The following is a 26004-nucleotide window of genomic DNA, read 5'->3' as shown; positions in this document are numbered from 1 at the left end:
AGGCTGAGGCAGAAGAATTGCTTGAACCCAGGAGCTGAAGGTTGCACTGAGCCGAGATCGCACCACTGCACTCCAGCCTGGGCAACAAGAGCAAAATTCATCTCAAAAATAAAAATAAAAAAAAGAGAGAAAGAAAGAAAAGAAAAATCTGCCTCGACTTTCAGATCAGAAAAATCACGACATTTTGACTATAACGGAGAATTCACTTTATGCCAATTATGACATTATTTGGGTTCATACACCGTTCCAATTTCCCCCAGTCATCTGGTTACCACCAGCTGCAATGTATGTTTAAGTAAATTAATTTTCAACAACAACCTTGTAGTTGCAATCTAAGTGTAGTTCCACAGAGACCCAAAACAAAACCAATGAAAAACTTACCATTCTTCATGAAGTCACCATTTGTTGTTTGTATCTGAAAGAGCACTCTCTCAGACAAATGCAGAAGAGTGAGGGCATTTCTATACAGAGCAATAAGCATAGATGGAACTAGTCTACGTCAAGGACTAGGCTGACTGCACCCTGTCCTCCACAGGAGGGAGCCGAGTATGTGTGTGGGGAGTAAGGGACCAACCAGTGTTGTCAGAAGCCGTCAGTCTGTGCTGGGGAGCTCGTGGAATGCTGGATGTCTAGGAGGGGCGTTTTGGTGGAGATTCGTAAATGACAGGTTGTGGAAGCCACAGTTGATCAGAAAGGAGCACTGTTACCTCTTAAATGGTGGGGATGACACAGTGGAAAGAAGGAGACACACATGGGTGGCAGAATGGACTTTTCTTTCTGTCTTGGTTAATTAAGGCACTTAGAAAAGGCTCTAGAGTGGATTTCATATGAGCAGGCCTAATTCGCAGTGTAATTCTAAGCGCTGTTTAACAGATAAATGGATCCACTTGCTAATTTGACCCCCCCCACTTTTTTTTTTTCCTGTCAGGAGGAGACTCGGGTTGAATCAACCATCTTAGCTTGTCCCTTTGGAGGCATCTGGGAGTCACCTTATAGATTATTTGTGCCATTTTATTTTCAGACAAGGCAACTGAGATTAAGAGACCTGTTTAAGACTCCAGCTCACTCTCTCACTCCTTTAGTTCTCTGGTGGAAGGATATAAATTCAGCCCTGAGCTCCCCATTCCTCTTTCTCCAACACTTCTTCCATTATGATTTTGGGTGAAGTCAATATCCCAAAGGACGATGTGTCCAATATCTGGCCCATCAGTTCTTCGACCCCATCTTCTGCCATGATCTTTTCCTTCATTTTGCCTCAGCTACTCATTCTGTATAACAGCGAGACAGTTTCGTTACCCATCATTGGATCTTCTTCACAATTTCAATGTCAACATTTCACTCTTTGGCTTCCTGCTCCTATTTTTCTAGCAAATTCCCTTTAGTTTCCCAGTTCCACCAATGGATCAGGCTGGGACATCCAACCCATTGACTTGACTGCCTCTCACCCCTCCCATGCCTCCTTTTCTGAACCTGGCTTAGATTCCATGGTCCAACATTGATACAGACTCACTTGCCTATGCTCTCTCCTTCCATTGTCTTATCACCAACTGTTGAATTATATATGTTTGGTTGATCGCTATCTTCTCCACAGACTATACTTTCTTTGCTCCTTGCTGTAGCCTAAGTGCCCAGAACATAGTTGGCACAAGGTAGGTACTCAATAAATATTAGTTGAATGAATTAATAAATCAGTGAAGGTGACAGTAGCTTTCAGAAGGGTCAAATTATATTTTTCCTGTAGAATGGTTGAGCACATGGTTCTGTTTTAATTATTTTGAATGCTATGTTATTTCTATTTTTCTTCATTTCTTTTCTCCCCTCCCATAGAAAGAAGAGCATTATTCTGAAGAACATTCCTTAAGTTTCCCTCTTGAGGAGCTGATCACAGGGAAGCCTGAGAGTCACTGTCCTTGCCCCTCAGAGTATGCAGAGGGCAGGAGGTAAGGAGGGAAAGATTATTTGATGGGTGCTGACTCAGAAGCCATCCCATTGTCTAACTACAAGCTCATGGTTATGTCTTGGAAAGAGATATATCAACAGGAGTAAGCTGTTGCCTTAAGTAACAATTTCTCGGTGTCTTTCTGGCTTTTTGGAATCTACCTCCAGGTGCAGATGATTCAGTAGGCAATTGGAATATGTGTTAGGAGCTTGGGGTAGAGGCTCAGAGGGAGGGAGAAATTTGGGAACCAGCACTGTAGGGTTATAATGCAGATGTAGATGAAGATGTAACCTTCTCAGGGAGAATGTTTATAGAAAGAGCAGAGAGAGGAGCCATGGCAAAATCCTGAGACGTGAGCCCAGCATTCCCAGAGAGCTCTGGTGCCATCACAGCATGATGACAAAAACACATGTGATGAAACAAAGCAAGCATGTTCACATATGCAGCATGCACCATCGCAGACACAGCTGTAGTGCTGTCACACCTGTTGCTTGGAGATTTAGACACTCATATAGGCTTATTATAATTTGTCTAATTGACAGGAATTAATTTACTAAAACATAACATGAGAATTGTAACTTTGAAAGGGAGAGTGGTGGAGTGGAAAGGACCAGCCAGTAGTGTTACAAAGCCTTTTTTTTTTTTTTTTTTTTTTTTTTGGAGGTGGGGTCTCACTCTGTCACCCTGGCTGGAGTACAGTGGTGCAAACTTGGTTCACTGCAACCTCTGCCTCCTGGGCTCAAGCAATGCTCCCATCTCAGCCTTCCAAGTAGCTGGGACCACAGGTGTGTGCCATGATGCCGAGCTAATTTTTGTATTTTTGGTGAGACAGGGTCTCACCATGTTACCCAGCCTGGTCTTGAACTCCTGAGCTCAAGCAATCTTCCCACCTTGGCCTTACAAAGCTTTTTAATCTAGCTCTGGCCATGGCATTAATTGCCCTCCTGAGCTCAAATCCCAGGCCTGTGACATTCTAGCATCTCTGGGCCTTGGTTTTCTCGTCTTTGTTTATTTATTTTTATATTTTTTGAGACAGGGTCTCTGTCTGTCACCCAGGCTGGAGTGCAGTGGCCTGATCACAGCTCACAACAGCCTTGACCTCCCAGGTTCAAGCGATCCTCCTACTTCAATCTCCAGAGTAGCTGGGATCACAGGTGTGCACCATCATGCCCAGTTAATCTTTAAAATTGTTTTGTAGAGACAGGGTCTCACTATGTTGCTCAGGCTGGTCTCAAACTCCTGAGTTCAAGCAATCCTCCTGCCTTGGTTTCCCAAAGTGTTGGAATTACAGATGTGAGCCACTGCTCCTGGCCAGTTTTCTTATCTTTAAAATAAAAAAAATGGTTACTACTCAGTGAGTCCGAGGGACAGACACAAGTAGCATATCAGAATTGGGAACAGTCCCCCATAAGAGCATGCATCATATGTGGTCTGAAAAAGCACACTGGATTTTATCATCAAGTTTTGTATTTGTAAAATGAACAAAAATTGTACACATTGATTTTGGAGTTCAAGCAACTGAAAGTAAAGCTCAACCAAATTTTCTTGGCTGTGGGACAAAGGTCAAAAGAGGCAGAGAAACCTGGGACTAGATGATTTACAAATTGTTCGATTCTGCAACTCTATTTAGAATATTGACAAATCAGTGTTTGATTGCTACTTTTAATCACTGCACTTTATTAGACGGTGCAGGAAAAACAGCTCATACCAAAGACCTGTGTTTCAGCAAATAAAGAATCTTTAAACAAAATAAATCCCAACAAAGATAGTGTGGCAGACATGATGATGCCCTTGGTAAGCCTTCTTCATGAACTGTACGCAAATAGCTGATTGAGGCTCACTTGTTCAGGTATGGATTTGCCATAGCATTCAGGGTAAGGCTCAGTGGTGCACTCCCTCACAGGGAGCACTCAGCTGGCTTGGTTATTAGATCCCAAGCAGATAATAATTACAAGCCCAGTAGCTCCCTACTGAAATTCCTCTACCTTCTAGGAGCTTTCAAAGAGTCAGAAATTAATACACAGGGAGCAACGTGTTCCTATGAAGTACTTTCCCTTTGTGATTAATACTTAGATGGAGAAGTACAGCAAACACCTGAAAGCATTTGTGGCAGAAAGGACCCATGACCTAATCCATGAAAAGCATAAAACAGACCACCTGCTCTGTAATAAGTAATGCCATATTGAAGTACAATGTCAATAATAAAAGCTGATTTGGTTAGTTCATGTATTTCTACTTAACTTGTTTCTCTGAAGTGTTCTTTTCTGAGAGCTAATTGTTGAAGCCATGAAAATGACAATTTTACATCTTTGTTGTAGAATTTTTTGTTCTGCTCACTTTTACACTGTTGGTGGGATTGTAAACTAGTTCAACCATTATGGAAAACAGTATGGCAATTCCTCAAGGATCTAGAACTAGATGTACCATATGACCCAGGCATCCCACTACTGGGTATATACCCAAAGGATTATAAATCATGCTGCTATAAAGACACATGCACACGTATGTTTATTGCGGCACTATTCACAATAGCAAAGACTTGGAATCAACCCAAATGTCCATCTGTGACAGACTGGATTAAGAAAATGTGGCACATGTACACCATGGAATACTATGCAGCCATAAAAAAGGATGAGTTTGCATCCTTTGTAGGGACATGGATGCAGCTGGAAACCATCATTCTTAGCAAATTATCGCAAGAACAGAAAACCAAACACTGCATGTTCTCACTCATAGGTAGGAACTGAACAATGAGATCACTTGGACTCGGGAAGGGGAACATCACACACTGGGACCTATCATGGGGAGGGGGGAAGGGGGAGGGATTGCATTGGGAGTTATACCTGATATAAATGACGAATTGATGGGTGCTGACGAGTTGATGGGTGCAGCACACCAACATGGCACAAGTATACATATGTAACAAACCTGCACGTTATGCACATGTACCCTAGAACTTAAAGTATAATAATAATAAAATAAAATAAAATAAAATAAAGAATTTTTTGTTCTGCTTACATGGATTTTTAAGGATCAGTTCTCATTTTTACTAGGATTTCAGTAATTCTCAGTCCTTTTAGCAGAAGTTACTGTGCGTCAAAGGGTAAAGGTAAAAGACAAATCTCTACCTCAAATGCCAACGAAATAATTTCATATCAACACTGGATCTCGGGCAGCTGTGCATGAGTCTTGGAAGGAAGTGTCCAGACTCTGGGGAAGTGGAGCTGGGAGAGCAGCCCTCCTTGGAGGCTGCAGGGCAGGCCCTTAGGCAGGTTGAGGATTCCAACCCTCATGGTGGAAGGGAACTGGTATAACATAGACATGGATCAGATCTTTTGTTGTGAAGTGAACTGGAACTGGACAAGTATCCTAGCTCCACTTTCTTCTAGCTTCATGACCCTTGGGCAAGTCACTTTGTGAGCTTCAATTTCTTTATCCTATGAAATAGGTTTAGAAACTATACCTACTCCATAGAAGTATCATTCATACTAAATGAGTTAATGCATGTAACACTCAGAAAATGCTTGGTACAAATACAGTAATAGATGCAATTACTATTATTATTTATAAGTGAGTCAACTAGGATCTTTATTTTAATGATCTACCAAACCAAGGAAGCAAGTCAGTAGCAGGTACCTGGCAGAGAGAGTAGCCGTCACATCCCCAGGCTTAGGTGCTAATATGGTTTGGCTCTATGTCCCCACCCAAATCTCATCTTGAATTGTAATCCCTATGTTTGGAGGTAGGGACGTGATGGGAGGTGGTTGGAACATGGGGGTGGTTCCCCCATCCTGTTCTCGTGATAGTGAGGGAGTTCTCACGAGAACTGATGGTTTTAAGTGTTTGGCAGTTCCTCCTTCCTTCACTCTCTCCCTTGCTGCCTTGTGAAGAAGGTGTCTGCTTTCCCTTTGCCTTCTGCCATGCTTGTAAGTTTCCTGAAACCTCTCCAGCCCTGTAGAACTGTGAGTCAATTAGATCTCTTTCCTTTGTAAATTACCCAGTCTCAGGCATTTCTTTGTAGCAGTGTGAAAACAGACTAATACAGGTACCTAGGAAAGGCCCACCAGCATCTCAGCAGATTGTTCCCATTATCTCCAGGTCCAAAGTTTTCTGTCCTCTGCCCTAGTTCATAATCTTTTGGGGTGGGCTAGGATTGTCCAGAATGTACCAGGCATAGAGGTTCCCCATGTGTTATTGTAGAAAGCCCAGCTCCCCCTTGCACAGAATTTCCACATTACCATCCTCTGGGGGCTTTTATAATAAACTAATGCCTGTGCCCCAACTCTCAGATATTTTGCTATAATTATTTGGGGAGAAGATTCAGGCATTGGTATTTTAAAAGCTCACTGGTGGATTCTAATATGCAACCAGCTTGGAACTGACTAGCAGTTTAATGAGTAAACTAAGCATTGTTTTAATGCACTAAAATCAGTAAATATCTGGTAGCACAATAGTTGCCAAACCCATAATTCTTTAGAAAACGATTGGGATAATTGGTTCTTCCTTTTGACCTCTTTTCAGCACTGGACATGGCTGACCTCTCTCTTCTTTTTGAAACTTTCTCCTCCGTAGATTTCCCTACTCCCTCTCGCCTGGTTCACCTCCCACTGGTCAGCTTGTTCCTTCTCAGTCTTTTCAGCAACTTTTCATCTTTCATACACATGGGACATTGACAGTTGTTCTTTGGGTCTATTCCTGGCATGCTTTTTATTCATTCTAAACCCTCTGATTTAGGCTGGGTGTGGTGGCTCATGCCTGTTATCCCAGCACTTTGGGAGGCTGAGCTGGGTGGATCACCTGAGGTCAGGAGTTTGAGACCAGCCTGACCAACATGGTGAAACCCAGTCTCTACTAAAAATACAAAAATTAGCCAGACGTGGTGGCGTATGTCTGTAGTCCCAGTTACTTAGGAGGCTGAGACAGGAGAATTGCTTGGACTGGGGAGGTGGAGGTTGCAGTGAGCCAAGATTGCGCCACTGCACTCCAGCCTGGTCGACAGAGCAAGACTCCGTCTCAAAATAAAATAAATAAATAAATAAATAAACAAACAAACCTTCTGATTTAGTTCCAGCTCCCAGTTTCCACCACCTATATGCCAATGATTTCCATACTTGAAGTTTTAAGCCTCCATCTATCTTAGGATCCAGATATATAATTCCAGGCATTGATGTAGATATTTCTGGGCCACCAGAACTATAGCTGTTCAGCAATCTTTTTATCTATCCCTAATTGCCATGATGGCCATTACTAATCTTTACTTCTTTCCTTACATCCCTTTTTAATCTGATCTCTCCTCATTCCCAACGAATCACCTGGCTTTACCGCCATGTCTTCCCAATTACAGGTTATAAAGTATGAAACTGACCGACTTCCAATTATCATGAAACTTACCAAATTAAGGCCCATCTCTACCTCGTTTCTTATTCTGCAAACAGAAGAGCTGTGCCTTCGACTTTCTGAGGCCAACCTCTTCACTTGGGTTCTGGAACCCATTCTTCTGCTTCCTTTTATTTAGACATTGCACAAATACTTACTAATTATCTGCTTTGTGTTAGGCATTGTAATAGGCAGACAATACAGCAGTTCACAAGGGCTTATAGTCTAGTGGAGGAAGACAGAAAAGGCACCGACTAGTAAATAAATATGTGATACATCAGGTGATGATAAATGCAAGAAGGAGAGTAAAACCATGTAAGGAGTGAGAGAGTGACTGGGGCTGCTGTTTTCTATGGTGTGGCCAGGCTGCTGTTTTCTATGGTGTGGTCAGAACCGTAAATGAACTGAGTGACTTCCAGGGGCAGAGGGGCAGGAGGGGCAGAGGTAGGAATATGGTTGGCAAATTTGAGGGACAGCGAGGGGGCTGGTGAGTGAGATGGTGGGGTAAAGAAGTAGAAGATAAAGTATAAGAGGTAGTTGGGATAAGCTTAAGCATGGCTTTGGACACTTTAGTAAGGACTGCAGATTTCTGAGTGCTGTGAGAAGCACTTGGAGGGTTGAGCAAAGGAAAAATATGATCTGACTTCTGTTTTATAATGAATGCTTTGGTTGCTGAATAAAGAAGATGGTAAGAGAGGTAAATGTGGAGCCAGAGTGCCCAGTTAGGTGGTTAAGTCCATAGGAAGGGTAATGCTGGCTTCAACTGGAGATGTAGCAATAAATTAGTGAGAAGTGGTCTAATAAAGGGTTATTTTAGAGTTAGATATTATAGCATTTGCTCTTGGATTAGCTCTTGGATGTGTGATATGAATGGAAGGAATCAAAGATGCTTTGTATATTTTTGGCTTGAACCATTGAGAACGTGGAGTTGCTGTTTCTTAAAGTCTTGGAGAGAAGTTACTTTTGGGAAGAAAAATCAAGATTTAGGACATGTTATTTTAAGAAGACTATTAGCTATTCAAGTGGGGATGTCAGTTAAGCATTGGCTATACAAATTTGAAGTTCAAGGAGTTCCAGGCTAGGTGTATAAATTTGAGAGTAATCAGCATATACTGATAGATTGTGTATTTGAACTATGAGACCGCATGAGCTCCCCTAGGACAGTGAATATAGACACAGAAGAGAAGAGATCTGCCTGCTGCACTCTGTGGTCCCTCAATGTTGAGGCCTGGGAGAGAGAGGAAAGACAAGCCAGCATGGAGGACTGTGATAGGGTGGCAGGAATCAAGATTAGGTAGTGTCCCCAAAGTCAAGTGAGGAAAGTACCTCCCGCAGAAGGGAGTGAACTGTGGTCAACTGTGTTAAATACTGTGGCTGGCCAAGCAAGGTAAAGTCGATTCTTAAATCAACCTCTGCATGTGACAAATGAGAAATCCTTGGTGGCCTTAACAAGAGCAGTTTCCTGGTAGCATGGAGGAGAAAAAGCCTGCTTCGGAGTGTGTTCAGGGGACAATAGGGCAAGAGGAAGTGGAGGGAGACTGCAAGTTTGGGCAACTCTTCTCAGGAGTTTTGCTCTAAAGAGGAGTAGAGAAATGAAACTGTAACTTGACTAGTCAACAGACTTTTATTAAATTTAGGAGATGCAATAGCTGAAGGAAGGACCCAGTAGAAAGGCAATCATTAGTGTGCCTTGCCCTATCAGTTATTTTCTTTCTCTGTTGCATCCCATAACCCCAGTGTCTCCTTTGGTTCTAACTCTTTCACCTCAGTTTATAAATATGTGCAGTCTTCCTTTCTTTTAATTAAGTGAAATGTCAGGAATTTCAGAACCAGACCATCCTGAGTTCAGAGTTGACTTCTGCCGCTTTCTTGGCTGTGTGACTCAATCCCTTTGAGCCTCTGTATGTTCATCTGTAAAATGTGAGAGATAACCCTAATGAGTCTATTGTGAAAATTAAGTGGGATGACGATAAGAAACTTCGTGCCTAGTTTTTAATAGGAGTGCCGCAAATGTTCTCCTACAAAAGAGCAGAGCAGGGAGGTTTATTTAATTTAATTAATTAATTAATTGATTTTTTTTAGAGGTGATGTCTCCCTCTGCCACCCAGGCTGGAGTGCAGTGGCACAACCATAGCTTACTGCAGCCTTGAACTCCTGGCTTCAAGCAATCGTCCCACCTCAGCCTCCCAATGTGCTTTATAGGGATTACAGGTGTGAGCCACCATGGCCAGCTGGTAGGGGGGTTTAATTTGAAGTTCCTCATCCCAAAGTAAATTTGTTTTCTGTTCTCTTGTCTAAAGAATTTGAAAAAGTAGTATCTACTCACTGATTCCTCTCCACTTCTCATTTGCTCCTCAACCCTTTGTAATCTGCACCCTCATCACTGTACAGGAACTGTCCTCGCCAAGCCCACGACTTATGGCAAGCCCACGACTTACGCCAACAATTACTTTTCAGTCCTTACCCTAGGTCACATCTCTAAAAACTTGAGAAAGTTATCACTCTTTCTTTTTTGTCCTTTGGCTTCAAGGACACAATGCTATTTTGTTTCTCCTCCATCTTCTCTGACTCAAGGAAAGTCTAAAACATACAGGTTCAAACCAAGGTATATGGGCAACTTGGGAAGTCCCAAAGTTTTCTGTCCTTTAAAACTGTTTTATTGGCTGGACATGGTGGCTCATGCCTGTAATCCCAGCACTTTGGGAGGCCAAGGCAGGTAGATCATGTGGTCAGGAGTTCGAGACCAATCTGGCCAACATATTGAAACCCCATCTCTACTAAAAATACAAACAATTAGCCAGGTGTGGTGGTGTGCACCTGCAATCCCAGTTACTCGGGAGCCTGAGGCAGGAGAATCGTGGGAACCCAGGAGGCGGAGGTTGTAGTGAGCCAAGATCACGCCATTGCATTCCAGCCCCAGTGATAGTGTGAGACTCCATCTCAAAAAACAAAACAAAACAAAACTGTTTTATTTGAATGTTATAAGTATTGTGTTGTGGCTAAGAAAGAGGGCTCTAGATTTAGATTCCCTGTGTTTCAATTTCATCTCTTCCATTCTTGCTCACCTATAAAATAGACATCATAATGTCTACATCATAGGAGAGTTGTGAGAATTCATTGTTAGTCTGTGTAGTATTTAGACAGTACCTGGAGTAGAACAAGTGTTAGTGATGATGTTGATAATGACCGTGATGATGGTGGTGATGATGATGGAGAGAGGGAGGTAAGCACTGACTATATAAGAATGAAGGCAAAAAAGCCTCCCAGCTTCCACTACCCCAGCCCTACCCCAAGCAGTTCAGCTTTGGCCCCAAACCTACAGAGTCTACTGAGCAAAACAAAAGCCAAGTAGTTAATCTGACCTGTCTTTCTAGGAAGGCAGTTCAATGACTATGTTATTAGAGAGTATGTCCTTTAGAGGTGTCATTGCTTTCCTAAGTGGGCTATCCAAGTATTCCATTCAGTTATATATGGTACGCCCCTCTAGAGGAGTTTTTGGTAAATACATTTTTCTCCATTGATAGGGTTTGGCTGTGTCCCCACCCAAATCTCATCTCGAATTATAGCTCCTGTAACTCCCACATGTTATGGGAGGGACTCGGCAGAATATAATTGAATCATGGGGGAGGTTTCCCCCATACTGTTCCTGTGGTAGTGAATAAATCTCATGAAATCTGATGGTTTTATAAGGGGAAACCCCTTTCACTTGGCTCTCATTTTTCTCTTTGCCTGCTGCCTTCCATGTAAGACATGACTTGCTTCTTCTTGCCTTGCGCCATGATTGTGAGGCCTCCCCAGCCATGTGGAACTGTGAGTCCATTAATCCTCTTTCCTTTGTAAATTACCCGGTGTCAGGTATGTCTTTATTATCAGCCTGAGAACAGACTAATACATCCATTTTATTGCATTTACATGGATATTTTACCAACTGGTGATGCCTGATGACCCAGAGAGCTGCCCTGGATAAATAGCCCCCACAGTCCAACTCAATTCTGACAATGCCATAGTTTCTTTCAATGGCTCTTCTCTGCTTGACTTCCTCTAAATGACTTATTACTTCCAAATATTGATGTTTACTAGAATGTCCTTGTTGGCTCTTTTGTCTGCTTATCTAAATTTGGTGCTCTAGACAGTCTATGTTGAAGTTTCAAGTGGCCCATGAATCCCTGAAATTACGTGCAAAACTGGGTATATATGTGCATTTTTCTAGGAGAGGACCCATGTTTTCATCCATATTCTCAAAGGCAGCTCAAGAATGAAGAACCAAGCTAATCCAAGTTGTTCATTTTGATAAGACTTTGGGGTCTTTGCCAGTCCTATTCTGTAGACTGGATGAGTTAATCACTTTCTAAATCTATATGAAATAAAAGATATCCCCCCTTTGGGTAGAAACATGTCAATACTTCCAATGTCACCCTTTAAATCTTCTCCTGGCCATGGCAAGCCTGACTTTTATATTCAAGTAGTATACATATGTGATTAACTGTACACATTTCTGTTTATCGAGCAGGATTATGTAATTCTTGTGTGGCATAACTAAATTTTGTTCATTTTTACATCCCTCAGTGCCTAGTCCAGTGCTTGGGACATGGTAGGTGCTCTGTAAATACTGATTGGAGGCCTGACTGCATTTTATATTCCTCAATTAACGATGAAGCAATATAGCCAGATCATGCTGGATTGATAAGTATTTAGCATACAGTGTTACCAGGGTAGATTATGAATATGTAGAGCAAAAATGCTATTGAGACAGAAATTCCTAAGGGAAATATATAAATATCACCCTTTTTCTTTCACAGAAAAAAATACAAAATCAGGTTTTCCACCATTATTAGGCTCCAATAAATATTCATCCTTTATCCCTCCAGGGGGTCCCAAGCTTCCTGCAAGGGAAATGAGTGCTAAATGTGCCCAGTAAATCACTCTGATTGTTTTTACCCTGTAGAGAGAATGGCCATTTTAGTTGACTTTTTTCTTCCGACAGCCTAACGATTCAAATAACTTAAGATTTTTAATCCCCAAGACTAAAGGAGGACATAGTAAAATTGTTCATGCACCACTTCCTGTTTAGAAAAAAACTCCCCATGAGGAAGGTAATAGCCACCTCTTGGGAGCAAAAAGCTCCACGACCTCCCAAAAAGGCAAAGCCCAGCTCTCTGAACTGACAATGCTGCCACTGCTCACAACAAGGAAATTGCGAATCACTGCAGGGTAGAAGCTGGGCCTGCTTAACGCACCCTGAGAAGTCCTGGTTCCCATAATAAGTATTTTAAGTTAGGGGAGGCATCAATCTCAATGACCAAAGTGCTAGATGAGTAAAGATCGATCCTAATGAGGTTGCAGGCAGAGCTTCCATTCCTCCGATTGACTCTCCTCTCTGTCCACTCCTAGCAGCGCCCCTGACCCGATCTCAACAGTGGCCCTAGGGAAGACTGGGTTAGGGAATACACTTGACTTGGTACAAATCCACTGTGGCCCAGCAAAAAGTATATAAACCATACCCTACTTACGTGTATGGAGGACAGAACAATCGAGAGTGCCAATGATAAAAAATGATGCTGCAGGCATAACAATGGGCCCCCGTGTGTCTTTTTTCTTAAGGGTAATTAACTGTTCGGATTCATACCTAAAAACAGGCATGCTACTGAAACAAGTTGCTGTTGACCTAAGACAAGGCCAACCTTGCCTGGCTCAGAGATACCTGAGTATGTCCATCTTTTCAGGTAAATTAACATGACTGGCATTAGGATTTCAGCTCGAAAGACAGACAGTTGGAGCAATCTACAGTGTTATACAATTTGTGCGTGACTGAGTAAATAATATCTGCAAAAGAAGAAAATGTAGGCATTTGAATCAAGTGGCAGCAAGCCTACCACTTAGGCATGTTGTTAATAAAATATGTTGGTGTGATTTGGTTAAGTCCCTCCACCCCCACCACCTTATTTTTTTTTTTTAACTTAAATCAATTTCTTAGAGCTAAAAGGCATGCAGGTTAGCAAAAACAGCAGGAAATTGCTTTAGAATGCTATACTTCATTTCAGGGAATGTTTCTTTTCTTTTTCTTTTTTTTAATCTGAAGTAAATAAGCCATATAGTTCTTCCCTGCTATAACAAAACATACAATGACCCCATCTGTGATGAGGCAGAACCAGGGTTGCCTTGCCTGGGGAAAAGTTTAGAAATTTCTGAGAAAATCCCATAAATTGAAGTTGTAAGCTGTGAGGTGGAAGCCTTGCAGATGATTTGTAGTTTACTGCAGTTACTCAAAGCCGTCAGTTTCTAACTGGGGGTCAGGGGAGCTTCCATGTTTTACAGACGGATAAACTGAGGCATAGAGTTTAAAGACTGGCTCTTTAGAGTTTAAAGCCGTGCCATGTCATTGATACAGACTCCCTCCTGGGAGGAAAAAGGCAAAAGACCCTCTCTCCAGCAGAGGCTAGTATAACCTCAAAGAAATCTTATCTGAAGATGTGAAAGCATCACTAACAACCAAAAAGTAAAAGATTTTAGAACGCTGTGGTGGGAGGATTGCTTGAAACTAGGAGTTTAATACCAACCAGAGAAACAGAACCTGTCTCTACAAAAAATACAAAACATTAGACGGGCATGGTGGCGAGTGCCTATTGTCCTATCTACTCAAGAGGCTGAGGTGGGAAGATCACTTGAGCCCAGGAGTTCAAGGTCACAGTGAGCTACAATTGAGCCACTGCATTCTGGCCTGGATGACAGAGAGAGACACCGTCTCAACAAACAAACAAACAAACAAACAGACAAACAAACAAAACTAAAATGTAGGGAGGAATCAGGATAACTGGGAAGCAAATTAACCTTGACCTGGGACTTCCCTAAATGAGTTTGCACAGCCGTCTCAATCTATGTAACTCTCTTGTTATATAAACCCACTCACTTGATCAACAGAAACAGGGGAGTCCAGATGTTAGCAGATAGAGCTGTCATGCACCCAGCTTCCCTAGCTTTGAATATGCCAACACTGTCTAAAATGAAGCTAAGCAAAACCCAAACATAAACCAACACCCAAATACCAAAAGCAAACCCAAACAAAATCCCAACCAAAAATCCCTTACAAACAACTAAGGATATTTTCTAAATCAATTAACTGACTCACAACTTTCTGGTCTCCCTGGCTCAGGTTTCTGAGAACTTTAAAAAATTGTACCAGGCCGGGCGCGGTGGCTCAAGCCTGTAATCCCAGCACTTTGGGAGGCCGAGACGAGCGGATCACAAGGTCAGGAGATCGAGACCATCCTGGCTAACATGGTGAAACCTCGTCTCTACTAAAAAAATACAAAAAACTAGCCGAGCGACGAGGCGGGCGCCTGTAGTCCCAGCTACGTGGGAGGCGGAGGCAGGAGAATGGCCTAAACCTGGGAGGCGGAGCTTGCAGTGAGCTGAGATCCAGCCACCGCACTCCAGCCTGGGCGACAGAGCCAGACTCCGTCTCAAAAAAAAAAAAAAAAAAAAAAAAAAAAAAAAAAAAAACAAGAAATAATGTACTGCATGCCATATTTGTCTAGATCTTATACATATTTAGGTTCACATTAAATTGAAGAGAAAACAACATAGGCTGAGAATCAGAAAACCTGAACTCTGTCCCGGCTCAGCCACTGACCAAAGGGAATTAACCAATCTCTTTAAATGTCAGTTTCTTCATTAAGCATCGCAGAGAATGTCAAAACCAACTTTACAAATACTGTCATTCCAATAACCACACAATTCAGATATAAATCATCTTTACAAGGTAAAACAAAAATGCACATAATATTTTACATAAACATTTTTAGAATAACTTTATTATAACTGCATAAGCAAAATAATCCAAACCTTTATACATTTCTACAAGGATCGTTACGTATATCAATTTTTCGGTTTTCTCTCATGCCTATTTCGTCTCCTGAGCAGGCCCCTTTCCGGCTGACACATGTGTGCTCAGTGTTCTCCCACAATAGCCTGACCTGGCCTGAGCCCGCACCCCTGTGAGTCTCCTTTCCTGCTTACAACAGCAGCTTGCCTGGCGTCAGTTATGGACCATTCTTTCTCTCAGCCTCGTTTCAGGGTCCTCTGCCTCTTAGAGCTGCTGCTGTAGGTTGGCTAGAGACCTGCTGCTGTTGCATCATGGAAAAGTGCCACATACATGCACGTGTCAAAGAATAAGCAGAGCTTCATGTTGTGCTTTAGTTTTTGAAAAAGTCAGAAGTACCTTCACTTGATTTAAGCTTGTAAAGATATAGGAGGGAGGCAACTGAGAATCACCGTGGCAAAAAGCAAACATCAAAAATCACGTTAACATGTTGAAGTGTTGTGGAGCACAAACCTAGCTTTATTGGACCAAGTATTCGTGAGAGGTTTTCTATTTCCTTTGTTATGCTTTCTATCAGACAGGGCTCTTTCACTGTCTTTTTTTTTTTTAACATATTCACTTTTTTCTTTGGTCTGTTTGGATCATTATCACATCTTATATTTTAAAACTAGCAAAATGTTATGTGTAAGTTATAAGACAGTGTAAGAAATAATAAAATGAACACCGATGTACACGTTACCTGCCTAAGAATCAAAAACTACCCATATTTTTAGAGTCCTTAACACCGTCCTGTTAATTAGTCCCATTTCTTATCTTTATAATTTTGCCAAAATAAATGCATTAGTAAAGGACATTGAACATTATTGTTTTACATATTTTTTCAGTTTCAACAAATGGAATCACACTGAATATATTTTTCTGAAATTGCTTATTGGTTCAATATTACATTTGTAAGATACATTCTTATGATATGTTCATCTGTACTTTCTGCGCATTGATTTATAATATTCTGTCACAGGATAATACTATAACGAGCATTCCATTTTATTAGATTGGGGTTATTATCCTTTTTTTCTATTACAAAAAGTAGGTGTCCTTTTCTTGTATGAGTCTCCCAGACATAAGAGTTAGATTTTCTCTAAGGTATAAACCCAACATTCAAATCATTGTGTCAAAAGATTTGTACACCGTTGGTTTTACTAAGTTAAAATGAACTGTTTTCCAATTTATGCTCCCAGGAGAAGTTAAAGGTTCTGGTAGATCTATATTCTCAACAATACTTAATAGTATCACACTTTTTAACGTTAGTCAACTTGGTTTGTCATTGGAATTTTAATCTGCATTTTTTGGAAGTCCTGAATCAAGAAAAGAATCAAGTAATGAAAAAATATTATTTTACTACATAAAAATGCTATCAACACAATAAAGCAAGTAAGCGTAGTTAAAAGTGGAGAGGGGCTACTTCATTCTGATAGTCAAAGATGGCCTTGCTGGTCATCTGAGTTGAGAGGTGGCTGGTAAGATGAGAAGAGATGTTAAGTAGCTGTGGAAGGGGCCTGCTGGCACAGGGCATGCTCTAAGGCCCTGAAAACAGGCAAACATTCTTTCCCTGTAAATACCTGAACTAAGTAAAAACAGTCCTGGCTTTGCATATTTTAATATGAATAAGTTTAATTAACATAGTTTAGTTAAATAGCACTAGTCTCTCAACAACATGGTTACAATTTCAGTTACCACAATATGCTAACTGTGAGCAACTGCATAAAATACGAACTTCGGTCCTAGCTCTTAATTCCACAGATTCCCATGTAAGTAAGTAACAGACAAGTGTCATGATCAGTGACTGTATTAATCTTCTGGGGATGCTGCAACAAAGTACGAAAAACCGGGTGGCTTAAAACAACAGAAATGTATCGGCTCACAGTTCTGGAGGCTGGAAGTCAAAGCTCAATGTGTTGGCAGGTTCATGCTCTCCGCTGGCTCTAGGGGAGAACCCTTCTTCCTCTTTCCTTCCTGTTTGGGTTTGCCAGCCATCTTTGGTGTTGTTTGATCTACAGATAGGTCACACCGTTTTCTCTGTGTGTCTTCACATCATCTTTTTTCTGTGTGTGTCTGGAGCTGTATCCAAATTCTCCTTTACTATAAGACACCAGTTAGTCTGTTGGATTAGGGACCACCCTAATGACCTCATTTTAACTTGAGAACCTCTGTAAATATGCTGTTTCCAAATAAGCTCATATTATTTTGAGATATTGGGCATTAGGATTTCAAACATATCGTTTTTGGGGGGACACAATTCACTTCTTTCAAAGCCTGTCAGTGACTGATCACTGCACATCTGCTAGTTCGCACACAGCCAGCAAAGTCTGCAATCATCTCCATTCCTTGTCTCCCAGTGAGAAACCCATGTGACATTTATAAATATGAATAATCAGAAGAAAAAAACTGGTCAACAACCGTTGATGTGCAGCAAACAAATAAAAAATGTGATAACACTGGAAGTGGAATTCAAATACAATGTAAACGAATAATAAAATTGGCTCACCACAGGAAATACAGAAGAGGAACTCGGCACAACGCAGTGTTTTGACATAAATGAGGAACGTAGTTGTGATGAAAAGGATGAAGCGGCCCCAGAGGAAGTGATGCCAGCAAAGACAGCAACAAACTTCATATTAAAGGAACTCTTGTAGATATTGCATGACATTGACAATGCTAGATGCTGTTCCGAAAACAGCACGACAATTCACCAAGGCATAGAAACGCTGCTGGCTCCTTATCATAAGCTATACGACAAGAAGGAGGCAAGCACCATTCAAACTGGGCTTGATACACTTCTATAAATAAATAGAACACTTTAATTGGCTGTTGTTTTATGTTTTAAATTACAGTGTGAAAACAAAGTTCTGGCCAGGCGCGGTGGCTCACTCCTGTAATCCCAGCACTTCAGGAGGCCAAGGCAGGCGGATCACGAGGTCAGATCGAGACCATCCTGGCTAACACGGTGAAACCCTGTCTCTACTAAAAATACAAAAAATCAGTTGAGAGTGGTGACAGGCGCCTGTACTCCCAGCTACTCAGGAGGCTGAGGCAGGAGAATCGCTTGAACCCAGGAGGTGGAGGTTGCAGTGAGCCAAGATTGTGCCAAGCCTGGGCGACAGAGCGAGAATCCATCTCAAAAAAAAAAAAAAAAAAAAAAAGAAAAGTACTAATTTCACTATGTTTCATTTCCTTATATATTTATAACCAACAGTAAGAGATTTTTAATGTTTTGGCCAAAATTTTTAAATGACACAGAACAGTCAATTTTTCACGTGGATTACTTAGGTCACTTTACAGAGATCTTCAGTTTACATAATGATTTTTATGGCCCTACACTGCTGTGCAAAGAGAGGACTGTCTGTGTTCTTAACCAATAAGAAGGAGGGCAAGAAAGAGGTTCTCAGCCAGATATTGCATACGTAATAAAATGATGGGAGAGGGAACAGCACTTTAGATATGAAATGTACTATGTGGGGAAGCTATTTGAACAACAACAACAAAAAGCTTAATTTAACCCGATGAAGCACACTCAGCCACCTTCTAGATGTCCCTGCTTATTCTTCAAATCTTCTCTTTTGTGGCCCCAAAGACTGATTCCCTTTCTGGAGTGAAAAATAACCTGGAAAAAATTGCCTGGAACTTGAAACTGAGTTGTGCTGTATCATCCAAACCTGATCAATTCTCTCTTTTCTATTACTCAGTGAGGTTCAAAGGAGCCAAAGACAAACCTCTCCTGTTTTTCTTAGAAACAGAAACCACCTTGCCTGGCCTATAAATAATTTTTAAAACAGATATAGAATATATAGATAGCTTAACAATTATAAAGTTGTATTTATCAAGTATGTCACGAGGTAAACATTTTACGCTATGCAAAAGGGAGCAAACCTCCGAATTTGTCATGCAGGGTCACTGGTGGAACTCACAGCAACAGGTTTGATAAAGCAGAGGAGGGAACCGGGCTTCCGTGTGCTTTAGAGAGAGTGAAACATGAGGAGTCATAGGCAGAGAAAACTTTTCCAGAAAGAAAAGAAAGGGGACATGACAGCCCAGCAGTAGGGGAAGAGTGCTTCTCCGTGGGTGCTGCAGGCTTGAGCTGCTGTAAGTGGCTGTGCTTGGAACAGAGGATCTGGATAGGGGAATGGGAAAGGGAGTGCTGGAACCAGGGGTGGGCAGGAACAGAAGTCTGGAAACCAGAATGACCTAGAGTTTTGTCTCATGATCCCTTTCCCAGTGTTTCATGTCTGTACAGTAGCAAGCATGTATATACTGTTTAGAGGCACATACAGTTACATACTATACTCACATACAACACTTGCATTGTACAAAGTACACATAGTAGGTATGGCATGTAATAAGGTACCCTCCTATATTTTCTTCTAAAAGATTTTTAAATATTTGCATCTCAGATTTAAGTCATTTGTCCATTTAGATCTGGCCTTTGTGTGATAGGGATCCATTTTGGGGATAGAGACCCATTCTGATATTTTCCCGTATGGACACCAATTGCTCATACAATGGATTATATAGATGCTTTCTGACTATTCTGTAATGTTAGCTAGGGCATAAATCAAGATTTTACACAAGCATAGACTTTCACAATAGCAATTGGTGCTGTCATAATTATAACTTCACAGTAAATCTGGTACATGATAGACTCACATAAGCTCCACCTCCCACCTTCGCACACTTTATTCTTCTATGGGATTGTCTTAGTTATACCTGGCCCTTTTCTCTTCCATACAAGCTTTGGAAGCAGTTTAGTGACAATGGTACTCTTGTCTTTTTCTTGATTTTAGAAAGAGTGATTTCAATGTTTTTAGCCACACGATATGATAGGTGCTGTAGGTTATTTGTCGACTCCTTTTATCAGGTTAAGGAAGTTACCCTTTATTCATAGGTGGAAATATCAATAATTTAATTTTTATAAGATAATTTTATAGGCCTTTTGAGACAATCATATAATTTTTGTCTTTTATTGATAAGGAGATAATTTCAGTAGATTTTCTAACATTGAACTAAATTTGCATTACTAACTGAGCTTGTTCACGGTTTTTATACATTGCTGGTATACTTCCTAGCATTTTGTTTATAATATTTGTCTCTGTGTGCATGGATGAGATACACAATAGCAAGGTTATCCTAGTCTCATATGAATTATAGAATGGCCTCTTTTGTTCCCCTTGCAGATAATTAGTGTAACATTGGAACTACTTGTGACATCATCTGGGCATCATTTGTGGAATTATTAATTATCAACTCAATTACTTTAATGGTATGATTTCCATCCAGATTTTCTATGTTTGAGTCAACTTTGATAAGTTATATGTATCCAGAAATTTGTTAATCTCACTTATTTACAAATGCATATATATAATTGTCTTATTACTAAATGAAATAGATCATAAATATAAAAGTATATATGTACAGCTTAAGAAGAATATAAAATGAGCATATGTGTCCTACCTTCAGGTTATGAAATAGAATATTTCCAGTATCTTAGAAACTCCCATTGCCCTTCTTCAATGCCACTCACTCTTTCCACAAGAGGTAAACACTATCCCTAACTTCCTGTGAATCATTCCATTGCTTGTCATTATAGACTTGTATATTGCTTAGTTTTGCACGTTTGACCCTTTTAATAAGTGAAACTACATATTGTTTCTTATGATCAGATATGCATACACGCAAACATGTATATGCATATGTATATATGTACACACACATTATTTTTTTAGAGCAGTTTAAAGTTCAGCAAAACTGAGCAGAAGGTATAGATTTCCCATCTACTCCCTGCCCCCCACACATGCCTAGCCTCCCCCATAATAAACATCACCTACCAGAGTGGTGCATTTGTTACAATTAATGAACATACATGATACATCTTAGAGTTTGCATTCAGGTTCACACTCCAGCTTGGACAAATTTACAATGACAAGTATTCACTATTAAAATATCACACACGTGTTTTCACTGCCCTAAGCATCCTCTGTGCTCTGGTTATTCATCCCTCTCTTCCTCCTGACTCCTGGAAACCACTGATTTTTTTCTTTTTCTATCTCTATAGTTTTACCTTTTCCAGAAGGTCATATAGTTGGAAGTGACAGTATGTAGCCATTTTAGATTGGCTTCTTTCACTCTGCAATATGCATGTAAGCTTCCTCTGTGTCTTTTCATGTCTTGACAGCTCATTTTTTATTCAGACAGAGTCTCGCTCTGTCGCCCAGGCTGGAGTGCAGTGGTGCGATCTCCGCTCACTGCAAGCTCTGCCTCCATGGTTCACACCATTCTCCCGCCTCAGCCTCCAGAGTAGCTGGGACTACAGGTGCCTGCCACCACACCCAGATAACTTTTTGTATTTTTAGTGGAGGTGGGTTTTTACCGTGTTAGCCAGGATGGTCTCGATCTCCTGACCTCGTGACCTGCCCGCCTCGGCCTCCCAAAGTGCTGGGATTATAGGTGTGAGCCACCACACCCAGTCGACAGTTCATTTATTTTATAATTGCATGATATTCAATTGTCTGGATGTACCACAATTTGTTCATTCACCTACTGAAGGAAATCTTGCTTGTCTCCAAGTTTTTGCAATTATAAATAAAGCTTCCATAAACATCTGTATGCAGGTTTCCGTGTGGACATAAGTTTTCAACTCCTTTGGGTACATACCAAGAAACAAGATTGCTGGGTCATATAATAAGAGTAGATTTAGTTTTCTAAGAAGCCACAAAACTGTTCCCCAAAGTGGCTCTACCATTTTGTATTTCCATCAGCTCTAAAAGAGAGTTCGTGTTGCTTTACATCCTCACCAGCATTTGGTGTTGTCAGGGATCTGGATTTTGGCCATTCTAATATGCGTGCAGTGGCATCTCTTTGCAGTGCTATATTTGAGAATGTGAATAGCTGCAGTTCATTCACTCTTAGTGCTGTGAGGTACTCTATTATTGGAATATATGATCATTTAGTTACCCAGTCCACTATCTACCCATATTGAGAGATAATCCAGGTTTTAAAATTGTGAACATTCTGATATGTCTCTAGGTAAATAAATGGGAGAATTTTTCTGGGGCATGTGTCAGGCTGACTAGGTTGCACTAGGTTGCAGTGAAACCACTGGGTCATACGGTACACATATGATCAGCTGTATGAGCTAACATCTGTCTGTTTTCCAAATGGCTGTCCTTCTACTTTAGTGCATGGGATGAATACTTCCATGGTTCTTTATCCTTGCCAATACTACACGTTTCAGAACGTTAAAAAAATTATCATTATGTGTGAAAGGGTATCTAGTTGTTAATTTTCATTTTCATGATTATTATGAAGTTGAGCACTTTTTCACATGCTTCTGGGCTATTTGTGCTAACTTCTTAATAGAGGTGTTATTTTTCACTTATTTATAGGAGGCGTTTATATATTCTGGATACCAAACCCTTCTAGGGAAGATGTGTTGCAAATATCTCTGCCAAGTTCTGTGTATTTTTTTCCCACATTGCAGTATCCTTTAATAAACAGAAGTATTAAATTTTGGGGTGATCAAATTAATTTTTCCTCTTGCAGTTTGTTCTTCCTCCCCATGTGAAGATAAAAGAAATGGCCGGGCACGGTGGCTCACACCTGTAATCCCAGCACTTTGTGAGGCCGAAGCGGGCGGATCACGAGGTCAGGAGATGGAGACCATCCTGGCGAACACAGTGAAACCCCATCTCTACTAAAAATACAAAAAAGTAGCCGGGCGTGGTGGTGGGCGCCTGTAGTCCCAGCTACTCGGGAGGCTGAGGCAGGAGAATGGCACGAACCCGGGAGGCAGAGCTTGCAGTGAACCGAGATCACGGCACTGCACTCCAGCCTGGGCGACAGAGCAACTCCATCACAAAAAAAAAAAAAAAAAAAAAAAAAAAGTGCTTCCCAGCTTTTTTCTAAAAATGTTGAGAAGCTATCTTTATCCATTAAAATATATTTTTATGTTTGGTCTCTGGGATTAAGTTTCAATTTCATTTTTTTCCCTTATGGAGATCAGTGGTCCCAGTGTTGCTTATTGTAAAATTTACTATCTTCACTTGACTAAAATGAAAGCTGTGTTACAAAATATGTTTCCAAGGAGGTGTGAAAAATGTATTTCTCTTTGTAATTGTACTCAGATAAATTAGTTGGCAGGACCACTGTGTCCAGAGCTGGTTCCTTCTGCTGGGTTCGTGGTCTCCCTGACTTTAAGAATGAAGCCGTGGACCTTCACGGTGAGTGTTACAGCTCTTAACGATGGGACGGACCCAAAGAGTAAGCAGTAGCAAGGTTTATTGCGAAGAGCGAAACCACAAAGCTTCCACACCCTGGAAGGTGACCCCAGCTGGTTGCTGCTGCTGGTTGGGGTGACCAGCTTTTATCCCCTTATTTGTCCCCTCTCATGTTCTGTTTCTGTCCTATCAGCGTGTCCTTTTTCCAATCCTCCCCGCAATTGATTACTTTTAGAATCCTGCTGATTGGTGTGTTTTATAGAGCGCTGATTGGTGCATTTTACAAATCTCTTGTAAGATCGGAAAGTTCCTGATTGGTGTGTTTTACAATCCTCTTGTAAGACAGGAAAGTTCTCCAAGTGCGCACTTGACCCAGGAAGTCCAGTTGGCCTCACCTCTCACTACCAGAGGCTAATTTCCATCCTGGTATTTCTCAGGCCCATAGATAGTGTAATTTCAAATCCAAACCAATATGGCTATTGACTTGTATTTGGAAATTACCTTCTTTTTTTTCTTTTTTTTTTTTTTTGTCTATTGGGACCAAGACAAGCATATATTTTCACTTTCTTCTTATGGGGTGAGATTTTCCTAGCCCAGGCACTTAGCATGCTTCTCTTTAGAAACCTTAGATTTATGCAGAAGGCATTTTAGCCTATATGCCTCCCTACATGGGCATCAGCTTCTGTCTCCTGAATTAGGTGCTCATGGGTCTGGGCCAATCGTTACTGGGAGACACCCCAGGGCAAATGCCAGATGAGGCTCTCACACCTCTGGATTCAAACTTTTTTTGGGCTTCTAGATATCTGAAAATTGTCCTTACTCTGACTCAGCCCATGCATTAAAGCAGATGCTTTTAAATATTTTATGATGCATGTTTTAGGAAAGGGTCTGTCTGGATATTTTTTCTTTCAGTTTGCGTTTTTCATTCAATTCTTCTTTCACACTATCCTGAGCGTTAATCAATTCTTGTCATTTATGTCAGTTAGCACAAAACTTCACTATCCTGTTCCTTATTACCATTTCATTTTGTTCTGCATAGCCCAGGCTATTTAGCTACAAATTTTTAAAGAAATCTAAGGCCTTGAAGGATTCTTTCTCAAGGACTGTACTGTTTGTATGTAGGGAAAAGCTCATTTGTTCCCCTGTTTCACTTTCTTCTTGGGTCACCCTCTTTGATGACTATGACTTTACAGAGGGTGACAAAAGAGGGCCCACGCTGAGACAATGACACCTGCTTGCCCCTTTGGATTTTATTTTCTTAGTGTTCCCAGAATATTAATAAAATGTTGAAAACAAATTAATATCATCAGAATGGCAAACAAAACCATAACCCTAAAAACAACCACAAACCCAATAAAACAATGTGAGAGAGATCAAGTTTTCACTTGGATAAAGCTCTTATAATCACTGGTAGACTAAATTCCTCTAGATTAACATTTATGTTGTTAAAATTTACAATATGACCAATATTGCCATCAAATGTCAGGCACAGAATGGTTTAAAGCACTGTTATTATTTCTTAATATCCTCTTTCCCTCTATGATTGGCATCACCAATCATGGCTGGAGCATCTTAGTTATTTATTATTTATGTTTGAGACAGTCTCCCTCTGTGGCCCGGGCTCGAGTGCAGTGGCGCGATCTCGAGCTCACAGCAAGCTCCGCCTCCCGGGTTACGCCCTTCTCCTGCCTCAGCCTCCCCAGTAGCTGGGACTACAGCCGCCCCCACAGTGCCCGGCTAATTTTTTGTATTTTTTTAGTAGAGACGGGGTTTACCGTGTTAGCCAGGATGGTCTGATCTCTGACTCATGATCCACCTGCTCAGCCTCCCAAGTGCTTGGGGATTACAGGCGCCAGCCACCGTGCCTGGCATGGTTGGAGCATCTTATCAAAAACCCTACTTAGGTTTTTGAGTGGAAAGCAAGGGAGGAATTTTACTCATGCCTTCACCTTTAATAACGTGTAATAGATTGTGATGGCCATTTATCAATAGAACTATCATCAGATTTGAAGAGCACTGTTTGTCTCCTTTAATATGGAGAAATACCCACACATAAGTGGGAAATAATTTAATGACTGCAGTTCATTTTAATTATATAGCGAGTGATATTTAAGTCTGGTGAGATAGATATTTGAGCAAAAATAGCCAATTACCTGTTTCATTTAATACATTTGTGTAAAAGGTTTAGACAATAAAGTTAATCTTGAAATGCATTATAAATAACTGAGTAATTACCAGCATTCAAGTTTATTTTTAAATAGGTTCAGATAACTTAATAATTAGTAATCATTAAGTTCATTTTTAAATAACTGTTTAGTCCACAAACGAACAAAAATATATTTTAGAAAGAGAGACATTCCAAAAATCTGTCTCAGGAGCATTCAGTCCCAAATATATTTTAATGAAGCAGAAATGTAAATACATGGTAGATAATTTAAGTTAAAAAAGTAATTTGTGTTGCCTGCTTAACTTTTATGAAAACATATTTTTCATTCAAATCCAGCATATATTTTGCTATGACTTTCACATCCTTTTCCTCAGAGACGATTTACCTAAACATTAGGGTACAAAGGAACTGGAAACAAAAACTTCTTATTAGAGAG

The 26004-nt window shown here is 40.7% G+C and overlaps 1 long non-coding RNA gene across 1 annotated transcript; it reads left to right on the top strand.

The window, feature by feature from the left end:
- The first annotated feature begins 1825 nt into the window (after nt 1-1825).
- LOC115893969 lies at nt 1826-23917 on the top strand. Its single transcript, XR_004054013.1, has 3 exons — nt 1826-1940; nt 22728-22829; nt 23309-23917. It is a non-coding gene; the product is annotated as an uncharacterized LOC115893969 (long non-coding RNA).
- The last annotated feature ends 2087 nt before the right edge of the window (nt 23918-26004 follow it).

This window comes from Rhinopithecus roxellana, chromosome 16 (assembly GCF_007565055.1).
Source record: "Rhinopithecus roxellana isolate Shanxi Qingling chromosome 16, ASM756505v1, whole genome shotgun sequence".
Lineage (NCBI taxonomy): Eukaryota > Metazoa > Chordata > Mammalia > Primates > Cercopithecidae > Rhinopithecus > Rhinopithecus roxellana.
Note: the sequence above shows the minus strand (reverse complement) of the source record. Positions and strands in the feature narration are given on the sequence as shown.